Below are 11,876 nucleotides of genomic sequence, written 5' to 3' on the forward strand. Positions count from 1 at the left end.
CTGGTGAGTGTGCCAGAAATATCTCTTCATGTAAATGAGAAGTTAAAGAGTGTGAGAGACATAAAATGGGCTTGTAAAGCATCAGAGGGAACGGATCCATGGCAATGGGCCCCACCACCCCCTCCTGGGCAGCTTGTGAGTGCCTCAGTAGGTGCCAAAGGAGATGAAGCATGGAAAGGGCTGCTGGGCTGGGCTGCAAACAGGATTTTGCAGCTGGCATCACCAGGCTGCACCTGGCAAGGATCTCAAACCTGAAGGCAATCAGCTGGAGTGGAGTGAGAGAGAAAAGGCCAATGGCATCCTGGGCTGGCTCAGGAACAGCGTGGCCAGCAGGTCCAGGGAAGGGATTCTGCCCCTGTGCTCAGCCCTGGGGAGGCCACAGCTTGAGTCCTGTGTCCAGTTCTGGGCCCCTCAGCTCAGGAAGGAGATTGAGGTGCTGGAGCAGGTCCAGAGAAGAGCAAGGAGGCTGGGAAGGGATCCAGCACAAGTCCTGTGAGGAAGGGCTGAGGGAGCTGGGGGTGTTGAGGCTGGAGAAGAGGAGGCTCAGGGGAGACCTCATCACTCTCTCCAACTCCCTGAAAGGAGGTTGGAGCCAGGGGGGGGTTGGGCTCTTTTCCCAGGCAACTCTCAGCAAGACAAGAGGGCACAAGAGGTCTCAAGTTGTGCCAGGGGAGGTTTAGGTTGGACATTAGAAAGAATTTCTTTCTGGAGAGGGTGATCAGGCATTGGAATGGGCTGCCCAGGGAAGGGGTGGATCCTCCATCCCTGGAGATATTTCCAAAGAGCCTGGATGTGGCACTCAGTGCCATGGGCTGGGAACTGCAGCGGGAGTGGATCAAGGGTTGGATTTGATGAGCTCTGAGGTCCCTTCCAACCCAGCCAATTCTATGATTCTATGATTCTGCCTTGGCCAGTGCTGCAGATGCTTGGCTTGGCCTTCAAGTGGCTGATTCCTGCACACTGACCAGGGAGATCCCCTAAGCTCTCTCTTGAGCCAAAGGGAAGGGCTGTGTCAAGAGAAGTGTTTAAGGTTGGTTTTCCTGCTGGAAAAGAGCCTGGCAAGCCTGCTGAGATCCCCCTCATCAGCTGGCAAGGGACTTTAGCAAGAAAGGGCTGGCAAGGAAGAGGTAAGGTGCTGCCCATCTCCCCTCACCAGGAGCATTTCTCTGCTCTCCTTGTTGTTTCAGCATCAACCAATGTCTTTTTGTAGCTGAAGGATTAAATTCCTGCCATGGTGGTGACTTTCCTCCTCTGCTCCTGGCTGTCAGAGGGGACAGAAAGGGTCTCAGGTGAGGCTATAAGCAAGGCAGAGGTTTCAGAAGCTGTGGCAAGAGCATTTTGGGCTGGTGGAAATGGGGTTGGAGTTGGGTGGGTCCAAAGATCAAGTGGGGAAATGAGAAGCTTTTCTTACCACATCAAGTTAGGACCAAATATAATCAAGTTAGAAAAGCAAAGCAGTGTTTGGCTGCCAACCATCCCCAGTGAATGATGCTTAAGGTTCTTACTCACACTGATTTACAAACCTGCCTGAGGAGAGCCTCATCATGGAGCACTTAGCATTCAGAAAGAGATTTAGTTGTCTGGCACCTACTGTAATTAAAAGTGGCCAGTTAAGGACTGCAGAATTTGGCCTCTAGTCAGGATGTGACAGCCCAGGGTACACAGAGCTGGGAAGTGAATGGCTTAGTGCTATGGCTGGGAAGCAAATGATTAAATGGGAGTTGTCAGAGCCTGATTTCAGGAGTTGCTCTGAAATCAGTGCTGAAGGTGCTCAGGTTGCCCATGAGATGGCATCTGGTCTGGTTTGCCCCAGTTCTGTACACGAGTCTGCCAGGGCTGGAGTAAAAGGAGGAAATGGGCTGGACATGAAAACCAGAAAGCTTCAGGGTTGTCAAGACTGATGAGGAAGTTTAGGCTGAGACTTGGAAAATCAGTCTAGACAATCTCTGAGGAGGGGAAGGCAGTCTTGGACCAAATGGTTGGTGTAGGGATGGCTGTATTCAAGGGGGAGGCAGGCAGGCACTTTGGGAACAAGGCTGCAAGGACCATCCTGAAAGTCCTTTTGCTGAGGTCTGCTCCATCCAGCATCCATCCTGACAGGGTTCTGTGGGATTTTAAGATGCTGCTGGAGAAACCAAGCAAAAAACCAGCTGTGGCCCTGAGAGGAAAACAGCAAAGTGAGGCTTATCAGATGTAGGGACAAAGGGAGAGTTATCTGGGCAAGCAGTGAATATGGATCTGCTCACAGGGGCAGCAGCAGGACTTGCATTTGTCACTTTGCTTCCCAGAAAACTGCCCTTTTCTTGCTTCTTTCCCCTTTGTGTGTTGCCAGCAAAGGGAAAACAATCCATCAAAAAGCAGAATCCAGGCATTCCCCTCCATTTACAGCTGGAGATTGCTGAGCAGGGAGGCTGGGCAGGCCAGGACCAAGGGACAAGCCTGTTTGCAAGCCATTGAGGGTTTTTTTCTTTAATATCATGATGTATCTCTAATATCACAGTGCCCTCTTGGGGACAGGTGCTCCTCAGAAATAGACACTTGTGATTCCAGTGCTGCAGAGCTCGGAGCTCACAAAGCTCCTAGGAGCTTGTGCTGCCTTGCCAGACTGTGGGGTTTTCCTCTTTCTCAAGGAGAGTTCAGAGTTTTGGCTTTTTATTTTATTGTTATTTCAATACAAAGCCTTTCCCTGTGGCTGAGCTGTGCCTGGGAGCTGGAAACAAGAGAAGTGAGGAGTTCCTGAGGGAAGAGGGCAGTCTGTCCTCAGAAATGAAACCTGTCTCCTGCAAACATCTTCCCTGTGACTCAGCCCCAGCAAGAAGCAACTTTTTTAATATATATATTTTTTTTTTAAATATTCCATTTAATTAGCTGCTTTTTTTTTTATTCCTTCACAGCATGCTTGAATTCCAGTGTACCTGCTGGTAGACCTGTCACACAGCCCTGGTGTCCCCTGCAAAGGAGTGTGAAGAATGACTCAAATGTTAAATAAAGACAGAGGTAAGTGTGACAATTCTCTGCAGATAACAGGAACAGCCTGGAAAGGGGGCTGTGACCCACCTCTCTTCACCTCTAGCTTTTACAGTACTGTCTTTTGTTAAATGGTAAACAAGCAATTATACATTGAGCAAAAAAAAAATGCAACTTCCAGGGAATATTTGGGATGATGTTATAGAACTGGAACTATCATGATCAATACTGGCTCTTGATGCTCTATTGGTGCTGTTGATTCTCTCAGTGTAGGATCTTCAGGAGCAAATATCTTGTCTGTTTCTCAGCAGCCACTCTGCTTCACTGAAACAGGCAAGCAAATGAACAGAAACCTCTTTTCTAGTACAGACCTATTGAATCTCTGATTGCTTATTCTTAGAGGATTGTAAAAGAACCTTTATTTTAAGGTAGATATGAAATGACAAACCTCTGACCCTTGAGACAGCTATTCTGGCATGTATGCATATGAAGACTGCATGGTTTGGATATTTTTCTGGTGATTTTTTTTTTTTTTTTTAACTAATTTAGCTAAAAGCCCAGCTGTGGTAAGGATTCAGTTGAAAAGGATGTGCTACCTGGACCCTAAAAGCCCCTTAAGATTGATGAGGGGCTTCTATACCTCTTCTTTTTGCACCTTTATTTCTAGATCTAGTTGACTTTGCATCAAAAGCAACATTTTCCCAAACAGCAACTCTGAAAACTTCTTCTGGGCTCTCATGGTTGCTCTTTCATGTTGCTGCTTCTCTCCTTTCCTCTTCCCATGTGATTTTCTCCCTCTGGATGATGCTGTTACAGGGCTGCAGCCCTTGGGCATCAGTCAGAGTACACTGGGTAGGCTGTGGTCAGTGTGATTGGTAGAGAAGACACAACATGGGCAAATAAATCCCTGTCAAGAGGAACACTTATCCAACAAGGTGTAGTTAGATTTACAAAATGGTTTGGGTTGCAGGGACACCTCCCACCAGCCCAGGTTGCTCCAAGCCCCATCCAGCCTGGCCTTGAACATTTCCAGGGATGGGGCAGCCACAGCTTCCCTGGGCCAGGGGCTCACCACCCTCACAGGAAAGATTTTCTTCCTGACATCCAATCTAAATCTCCCTTTTTTCAGTATGAAACCATTTCCCCTTGTCCTATGTGCCCTTGTACAAAGCTGGGAAACTCTAGGATGGATTTGCTTCTGTTTTCCTTAGTGAGGCACCCACGTGTGACCCTGGAAGTGGGGTAGAAATCCCTGTATTTCTGAGTACACCATGCTTTGTGCACTGAAGTCTTTTTTTATCTTGAAAAGACAACTCCTGGCCTCTCCAACTCCCTCCTTTGCTTTCTAAGCTTCCACAAAGTAGGACCCAGCATCTCTGCTGTGCTTTTCCTGCTTGTCCTTTGGTTTTGCTGTTCAGTGGCTCTGTCTCAAGCAGGCAACTTGTTCAGCTGCTACTTGCTGGATTCTGCTGTCACTTCAGCAAACTCTCACCATGTAGATAGGACTAAAGCTGAGCATTTTGGGCAAGCATACAAAATACTTCCAGGTTCCTCCTTCCAGAAAAAAAAAAAAAAATTATTTATTTGAGAAAAGAGTGGATGTAAACCCCATTTTGATGTCCCATCAAACCAGTACCAGCCTGGTAAGCAGGAGGGCAATGATGGCACTTCTGGGCTCTTAGGGACTTAGATGGTCTGGCAGTGCTATGGATTGGGCACAGCTGTTTTGTCAAGGTAGTAAATGTCTAATTCCTCCCAGATATTTTGGGTGGCAGGTAGGTGGGACCAAAGTGTAATTATTAAGATGCTCAGGTCTCCCTCGTGCTCTTCCTTCTTTCTGTCAACTCCAGTGTCCTGAATGCAGGGCACATAGGAGTAAGGAGGGCTTTGTCAGCAGCTGTCAAATGCAGAAATAAATAACAATATTAATAAATATATATATTAAATATATATTTAATAAATATATTAATTTATAATATATTAACATATGATATATTAATATTGTTTATATTATACATATATATTTATATATGAATAGATAAATAATATATAATATATATTATATTAAATATATATAGCATATATATTAAATAAATAAATATAAATAATTCCAAGCCATACAGCTTCCCCCAGTTTGCATCTGCTGGTGCTGGGCATACCTTGTGTTTACACCATGCCACAGGAAACCTTTTTTAAATGTTAGAATGTAAATGAGCAGCTGGTTCTGGAGGCTAAATCTGTTACCAGTGATAACGTTTCCACTGTAGATTGTTTTGTAGCACCTCGAGAAAAGGAGCTGATTGGAGTGATTTATTTTCATTCCTAAAGGAAAAAAAAAAAAAAAAAAAAAAAATTAGCCCCAGAGCCTTTGCAAGCACTGGAGGAAAAGCAACCACACTGCTGGGCAGGCAGTATCTGCCACCATGGAAACAACTGATAAAGACTTTCTCATCTTATCACATCCCAGATAGGTCTCTGCTACAGGATGCAGACATGGCAGAGCCTGTAGGGTCTCTCTGCCCTACGTGGGAAGACTTAACAACAGCCCTGGCACAGCTTGAGGAGTTGCTCATCTCCAGGCACACCCAGGTGTGTCTGGGTTTTACTCCTATCCCTGGCCCATGGGTCACATCTCTGGTGATCCCAAACTTCTCCATGGTGTAGGGCTGAGCCCAGAAGGTGTGTCCAGGCCCCAAGCAGAAGTTTTAATCAGCTTTGTGACTCGTTTCTCTATCCAGACTGGAACGTGCATCACCCCGTGGCAGTCTGCTCACACTGGCCACTGTGGCATGAAGAGCCAAGAAAGGAGCAGATTTAACCACTCACCAGCTGCATAGGCTTCAAGCCTCAGATTTCACCCTACAATAGTCAAATGGGTGTTTAGGAGAGGGGTGAAGAGAAAGGAAAGGAAAAAGGAAAGGAAAAAGGAAAGGAAAGGAAAAAGGAAAGGAAAGGAAAAAGGAAAGGAAAAAGGAAAGGAAAGGAAAAGGAAGGGAAAAAGGAAAGGAAAGGAAAAAGGAAGGGAAAAAGGAAAGGAAAGGAAAAAGGAAAGGAAAAAGGAAAGGAAAAAGAAAAGGAAAGGAAAGGAAAAGGAAGGGAAAAAGGAAGGGAAAAAGGAAGGGAAAAAGGAAAGGAAAGGAAAGGAAAGGAAAGGAAAGGAAAGGAAAGGAAAGGAAAGGAAAGGAAAGGAAAGGAAAGGAAAGGAAAGGAAAGGAAAGGAAAGGAAAGGAAAGGAAAGGAAAGGAAAGGAAAGGAAAGGAAAGGATCCACATGATGTGATCATGATGTGTGTAAAATTTCTCCAAATACTGACTTGTATTCTTGGAGGAGGAGGCTCATGTGCAGGAATATTTTCAGGGCCACATCTCTCTGTCTCTATTCCACTAGAATCAGATAACCTGCTTGGTTTCCCCAGGTACTACAGCATGGTTGTTTTCTTCAGTGGATCCAAAGAGAAAATGGTGGTAGCAAAAGGAAGCAGTAAAGCCTAAAACAAGCCTCTGTCAAAATTACCCTCACTTGGAGCAGTAAAACCTCAGTCTGTCCTCCCTGGTGGCCCTCAGAGGGGTGTTTGACTTCCATACATCCTAGCACAGAATTTGTGTGGGCACATGGGCTTTTCCAGGCCCCTTCCATACCTCTCAGGAGAAGGCTTCAGTTCCTCAAATCTTTGGATAAAATATCCTGGGGAAGTTTTGCTCTGTGCTTTCTCAGTGGCTACTGTCAGGGAACAGCACTGTAAAGACCTCTCCTCTCACCCAGCCTGGCTGCTCCTGCATTTAGAATGGTTTGGGTTGGTTGGGACCTTAAAGCTCATCTAGATCCAAGCCCCTGCCATCAGACCAGGCTGCTCCAAGTCCCCTCCAACCTGCACATGGATTCTGCCAGGGATGAGGCTTCCACTACTTCCCTGGACAACCTGTGCCAGTGTCTTACCAACCCTCATAGTGAAGAATTTCTTCCTGATGTCTAACCTAAATCTCCCCTCTTCAACTTTGAAACCATTTCCCCTTGTCCTCTCACCCATGCAAAAATCCCTACTCCAGCTTTCCTGTAGCCCCCTTCAGGTATAGGAAGATTGTTCTAAGGTCCCTCCAGGCTAAAAAAATCCAACTTTCTCAGCCTGGTTCTATAGGGAAGGTGCTCCAGCCCTCTGATCATTTTAGTGGCTCTTCTCTGGACATGTTCCAGGAGCTCTGGGTCCTTCTTATGCTGGGGACTCCAGAACTGGACACAGCACTCCAGGTGGGGATTGACAAGATCAGAGTAGAAAAAGGATCTTATCAGTGTTGCCTCCTGCTTCCCATTTCACTTTGTGTGGGAAGATGCCCTTACAGCCCCTTCTTCCTAAAGTGACCCCAATGGGTGCTGTGATTCCCAGATAATACACAAGACCCAAAATCTTTCCCCTGTTGCTAAGCCAGGTGACTTGATGCAAACACAACCCCCAGCAAAGCTGCACCTGCCTGGAAACCACAGCTTGCAGCCACCTATTCAGGGGTTTAGGATGCTACTGGCCACGTTTTAAGCTAGGACCCTGTGTGGCAGGATAATTATTTATCATTGGTCCTGTGTGGAAAAATAACCATTTAGCATCAGTCTTTAAGAGCCTTCTCTAAGCCCTTCTTTTACAGAATCAAAGCCACTTCAGCATTCACAGCTTTTGGCCTGCATAAGGTTTATTCTTCTACCAAACTCTTGTAGGAAAAGGAAATGTAGGGCAAGGTGGGTAGGTTTAGCAAGGCTCAACCACTTGAACTGAAAAACCCATTCTCTTTTCTCCCGTTCTCTGCAGCTTCTCAAGTGACATCCCTGCCAGATCCCCAGGAAGCAAAATAAACAATAGGTTTGGTCTGATTTCTGCTGCAGAACAGCTGCTTGCAAAACCAGTGGTGGGTTGTTTCTCTTCCCCTCCTTTTGTTGAAGCCAGAAATAGGTCAGGCAGCAAACCAGCCTTTCTGAAGGCAGCAGTGTCTGGTGTATGTGGGTGTGTTTCAGAGGTGGCTTCTCTCTGGGGTTAATGTTCCCCTCCTGCCAAAAATCCCTTCTGCTACAAGGAGGAGGAAACGAATTGTTTGCAGCAGAGAAATTAAGCTGTTTAGGTTTCCCTGAACAAAGAGGCTTTTCAATAGAAAATACACCTAGAACATCCTCCTGCACCCAGCTTGGATTTTCATGTCTCCTCTCCATGCTTGGGAGCCTCAGCCCTTCCCCAAGACCCTCTCTTGGCAGCCTTGTTCCTTGCCTCTGTTTGGGCTGTTTAAGGCAGAAACCATCCTAATGGAAGCAAACCAGAGTGCCTTGCATTGTCTGAAGCTCTTTGGGATCACACCTGGAGTTGCCAGGTCTGTTTTAAGGCACACAAAAGCTAATTTGGTCACAGCAAGACAGCACTATTCACAGGATTTTAGGTCCTGCTCTTCCAGTTCAATAAGGCTGTCCCACATAATTTCCTTTGGAGAAATCCCAGCCCTGGTGACTGCCTTTCTTTTCTCCAGATCTTTCAGACCTTTGCTTGTCTCTTTTGAAGGCTTGGCAGCATTTGCAGTGACCCGGGCTGTGGCAAACTGCTGCAAAGCCTTTCAGGAGCTGTCACTGCCTTGGAAAAAAAATCAGGGTGTTTGTCTTCTTGTGTGCCATGTCCCCTCCACCCCCCTTAGGCAGGGCACAAGGGTGACAGCCTGCAGACTGCTCAGCATTGCTCTTCATTGTCAGGGCAGCAGGGGAATGGTAATCAGACACAAAATGCTCTGTTTTCTAGCCATACTGTGGGGTTTTTTTTAACCAAACTGGCTTGCTTAGAGGCTGAGTTCTTGGAGCTGAAACCTGAGAGCCACTGGGCAGCTCCCACTGACACACATGGATTAAGAACTCTTGAAAGGTTCCTCTCTGCTTCTTCCCAGCAGTCAAGTCAAATAGCAGGAGCAGGCTGTGGGCTTTCTCCAGCCAAGGCCAGAGGAAAGAATTTTTAAAAAGCAAACCAACCTGTTCTGCAAAATGCAAACGAGGAACCTGCCTTATCTCAGCATCTAAATGGGAGCTGCTCACAGAGGGAAACAAGGAAAGCCAGAGATGGGAAATGACCTCCCAGATCTTTCCCCCTGGTGACACAGAGCTGCTGTGACAAACCCAGCAGAGGGCTTTCCTTGCCAGCTTCCTTACCAGCTCTTCAGAAGAGGTCACTTAACACCTATTGCACTCATGTTTCTTGGGTCTCCTTCTTCCTCAAGTTCTCTTTCAACATCTCCTGTGTAGGCTGCTGCAGCCTCTTTCCCTCTTGCACCCCAGTACACACAAAAACTCCCTCCAGTCCAGAGGATACACAGCAAAGCTGAGCTTTCCTCCCGTGTGGCCTTTTAATTTCTCCTCTTTCAATTCCTGCATGAATTGAAGGTCACACTTCTTTTCAATGTCAAGGTCTTTGCTCATTGTTGGGCTTTGCTCTGAGGTGATCTCCTGTGATCCAGCATTGTTCCTCTTTCCCTGCTGCTACCCGGTGCCTCTGATTTTTTCCTTTCTTAATTTTTCTTTTATTTTTTTCCCCTTCCCACTGTACTTGCTGTACTGCTCTGTGCTTCAGATAACTTCAAGAGCAATCTCCACCATCTAGAAGTGTCCCTGGCCTTTCTCAGACAAGGCAGCTGACTGTACCTTCAGCAATTTCAGGGACTAGGAGACAGTCCAGAGTTCAAGTAGAAGTTGGTCAAGGTAAATTAACAGTGAACTTGCATTTTTGCAAGCTGAACAAACTTCCTAATTCCTGGAACTGTGTTTAGCTCTGAACCTTAGGAAAATAATGTGCTACTTGGGAGCTGATAGTACTGGCAGCCTCGTGATGGAGCATTTTCAAATCTAAGTTGATTTCTTCTCAGGTCTGATATTTATCCATGTTGCAGTGTCTGTGGGTGGCTTAGGAGCTCACTGCTCAAATTCAGTGCTGGAGAGAAGCTCATTTCTGAGCTCCACTCATGTCTGGTATGGGCAGGGTAATACCACTTTCTGTTTATGGATCCCACAGGCTGACTTTGAATCATAGAACCATAGAACTGGCTGGGTTGGAAGGGACCTCAGAGCTCATCAAGTCCAACCCTTGATCCACTCCCGCTGCAGTTCCCAGCCCATGGCACTGAGTGCCACATCCAGGCTCTTTTGAAATATCTCCAGGGATGGAGAATCCACCCCTTCCCTGGGCAGCCCATTCCAATGGCTGATCACCCTCTCCAGAAAGAAATTCTTTCTAATGTCCAACCTAAACCTCCCCTGGCACAACTTGAGACCTCTTGTGCCCTCTTGTCTTGCTGAGAGTTGCCTGGGAAAAGAGCCCAACCCCCCCCTGGCTCCAACCTCCTTTCAGGGAGTTGGAGAGAGTGATGAGGTCTCCCCTGAGCCTCCTCTTCTCCAGCCTCAACACCCCCAGCTCCCTCAGCCCTTCCTCACAGGACTTGTGCTGGATCCCTTCCCAGCCTCCTTGCTCTTCTCTGGACCTGCTCCAGCACCTCAAGCTCCTTCCTGAGCTGAGGGGCCCAGAACTGGACACAGGACTCAAGCTGTGGCCTCCCCAGGGCTGAGCACAGGGGCAGAATCCCTTCCCTGGACCTGCTGGCCACGCTGTTCCTGAGCCAGCCCAGGATGCCATTGGCCTTCTTGGCCACCTGGGCACACTGCTGGCTCCTCTTCAGCTTCCTGGCAATCCAGACTCCCAGGTCCCTTTCTGCCACTCTGTGCCCAGCCTGGAGCTCCCCATGGGGTTGTTGTGTTGAACCTCATCCCGTTGGGATCAGCCCAACTCTCCAGTCTGTCCAGGTCCCTCTGCAGAGCCCTCCTGCCTTCCAGCTGATCCACACTCCCCCCAGCTTAGAGTCATCTGTGGATTTACATAGGATATGCAAAGAGAAAAAAGCTTGTACAGTGTTTTGTTGTTAATGATGCTTGCTAAGGCAGGCACAGGGAACAGGCAGCCAAGCAGGAGATCCTGTTGTGATGCACAGAGCATGAACACACAGTGTTACACTGGTCCTGCTTCCCATTGCAGCCTAATTACAGCCTGTCACAGCTTCCAAAATGGAAACCACACATGCTGTGTATTGTACAGGATGCTAAAAGATGCTGTGAGAGCTGGAGGAAAAAGAAGCCCCTGGCTTTCCACTGAGGATGGATTTTTGTTGGTATCTATAATCTATCTGTTCAAGTAAGAGGAGTTATTTCCATATTGGCCTCCAGTCTCAAATGTAAACATGTCAGAATAGCTGTCTCGAGGGTCAGAGGTTTGTCATTTCACATTTACCTTAAAATAGGGGTTCCTTTACCATCCTGTAAGAATAAGCAATCAGGGATTCAATAGGTCTGTACTAGAAAAGAGGTTTCTGTTCATTTGCTTGCCTGTTTCAGTGAAGCAGAGTGGCTGCTGAGAAACAGACAAGATATTTGCTCCTGAAGATCCTACACTGAGAGAATCAACAGCACCAACAGGGCATCAAGAGCCAATATTGGACTGACAGCCTTCTTCAAAACCCTACTTAAAAAGTAGAGATGTTAGGCTACCATGAATAATACTTGGTGAACAGGGTTTTGTTCTGGTTTTGTTGGTTTGGTTTTGTGGTTTTTATTGGGTTGGGATTTTTTTTGTGAGTTTGTTCCAGGTTTTTTTTCAGATAGACTTATTTAAAAGAAAAAAACAAGTTAATTTACACCTTTTTTCCTACCCTTGTTTTATGTATTTTGGAGATGCAGTCCAGCACTCATGCAGAACCAGGCATGAAGGGGCAACCATAAGGCAGCAAGTGACCACAGGTCAATGGGCTACCACCCAAAAATAGGCTGTGTGGAGGTCTCCTTAGCACACTGCAGCAGGGAAGGGAAGTTATTTCCCTTAAATAACTGCTAGAATTTGGCTGATCAACAGCCTTGCC

At 46.8% G+C, this 11,876-nt stretch overlaps 1 long non-coding RNA gene across 1 annotated transcript; it reads left to right on the plus strand.

Annotated features, from left to right (window-relative positions):
- Positions 1-2,861: 2,861 nt before the first annotated feature.
- LOC139797295 (uncharacterized) lies at positions 2,862-11,533 on the plus strand. The gene is made up of 3 exons (XR_011726399.1): positions 2,862-2,997; positions 7,763-7,859; positions 11,356-11,533. It is a non-coding gene; the product is annotated as an uncharacterized lncRNA (long non-coding RNA).
- The last annotated feature ends 343 nt before the right edge of the window (positions 11,534-11,876 follow it).

Source organism: Heliangelus exortis, chromosome 6 (assembly GCF_036169615.1).
Source record: "Heliangelus exortis chromosome 6, bHelExo1.hap1, whole genome shotgun sequence".
NCBI lineage: Eukaryota > Metazoa > Chordata > Aves > Apodiformes > Trochilidae > Heliangelus > Heliangelus exortis.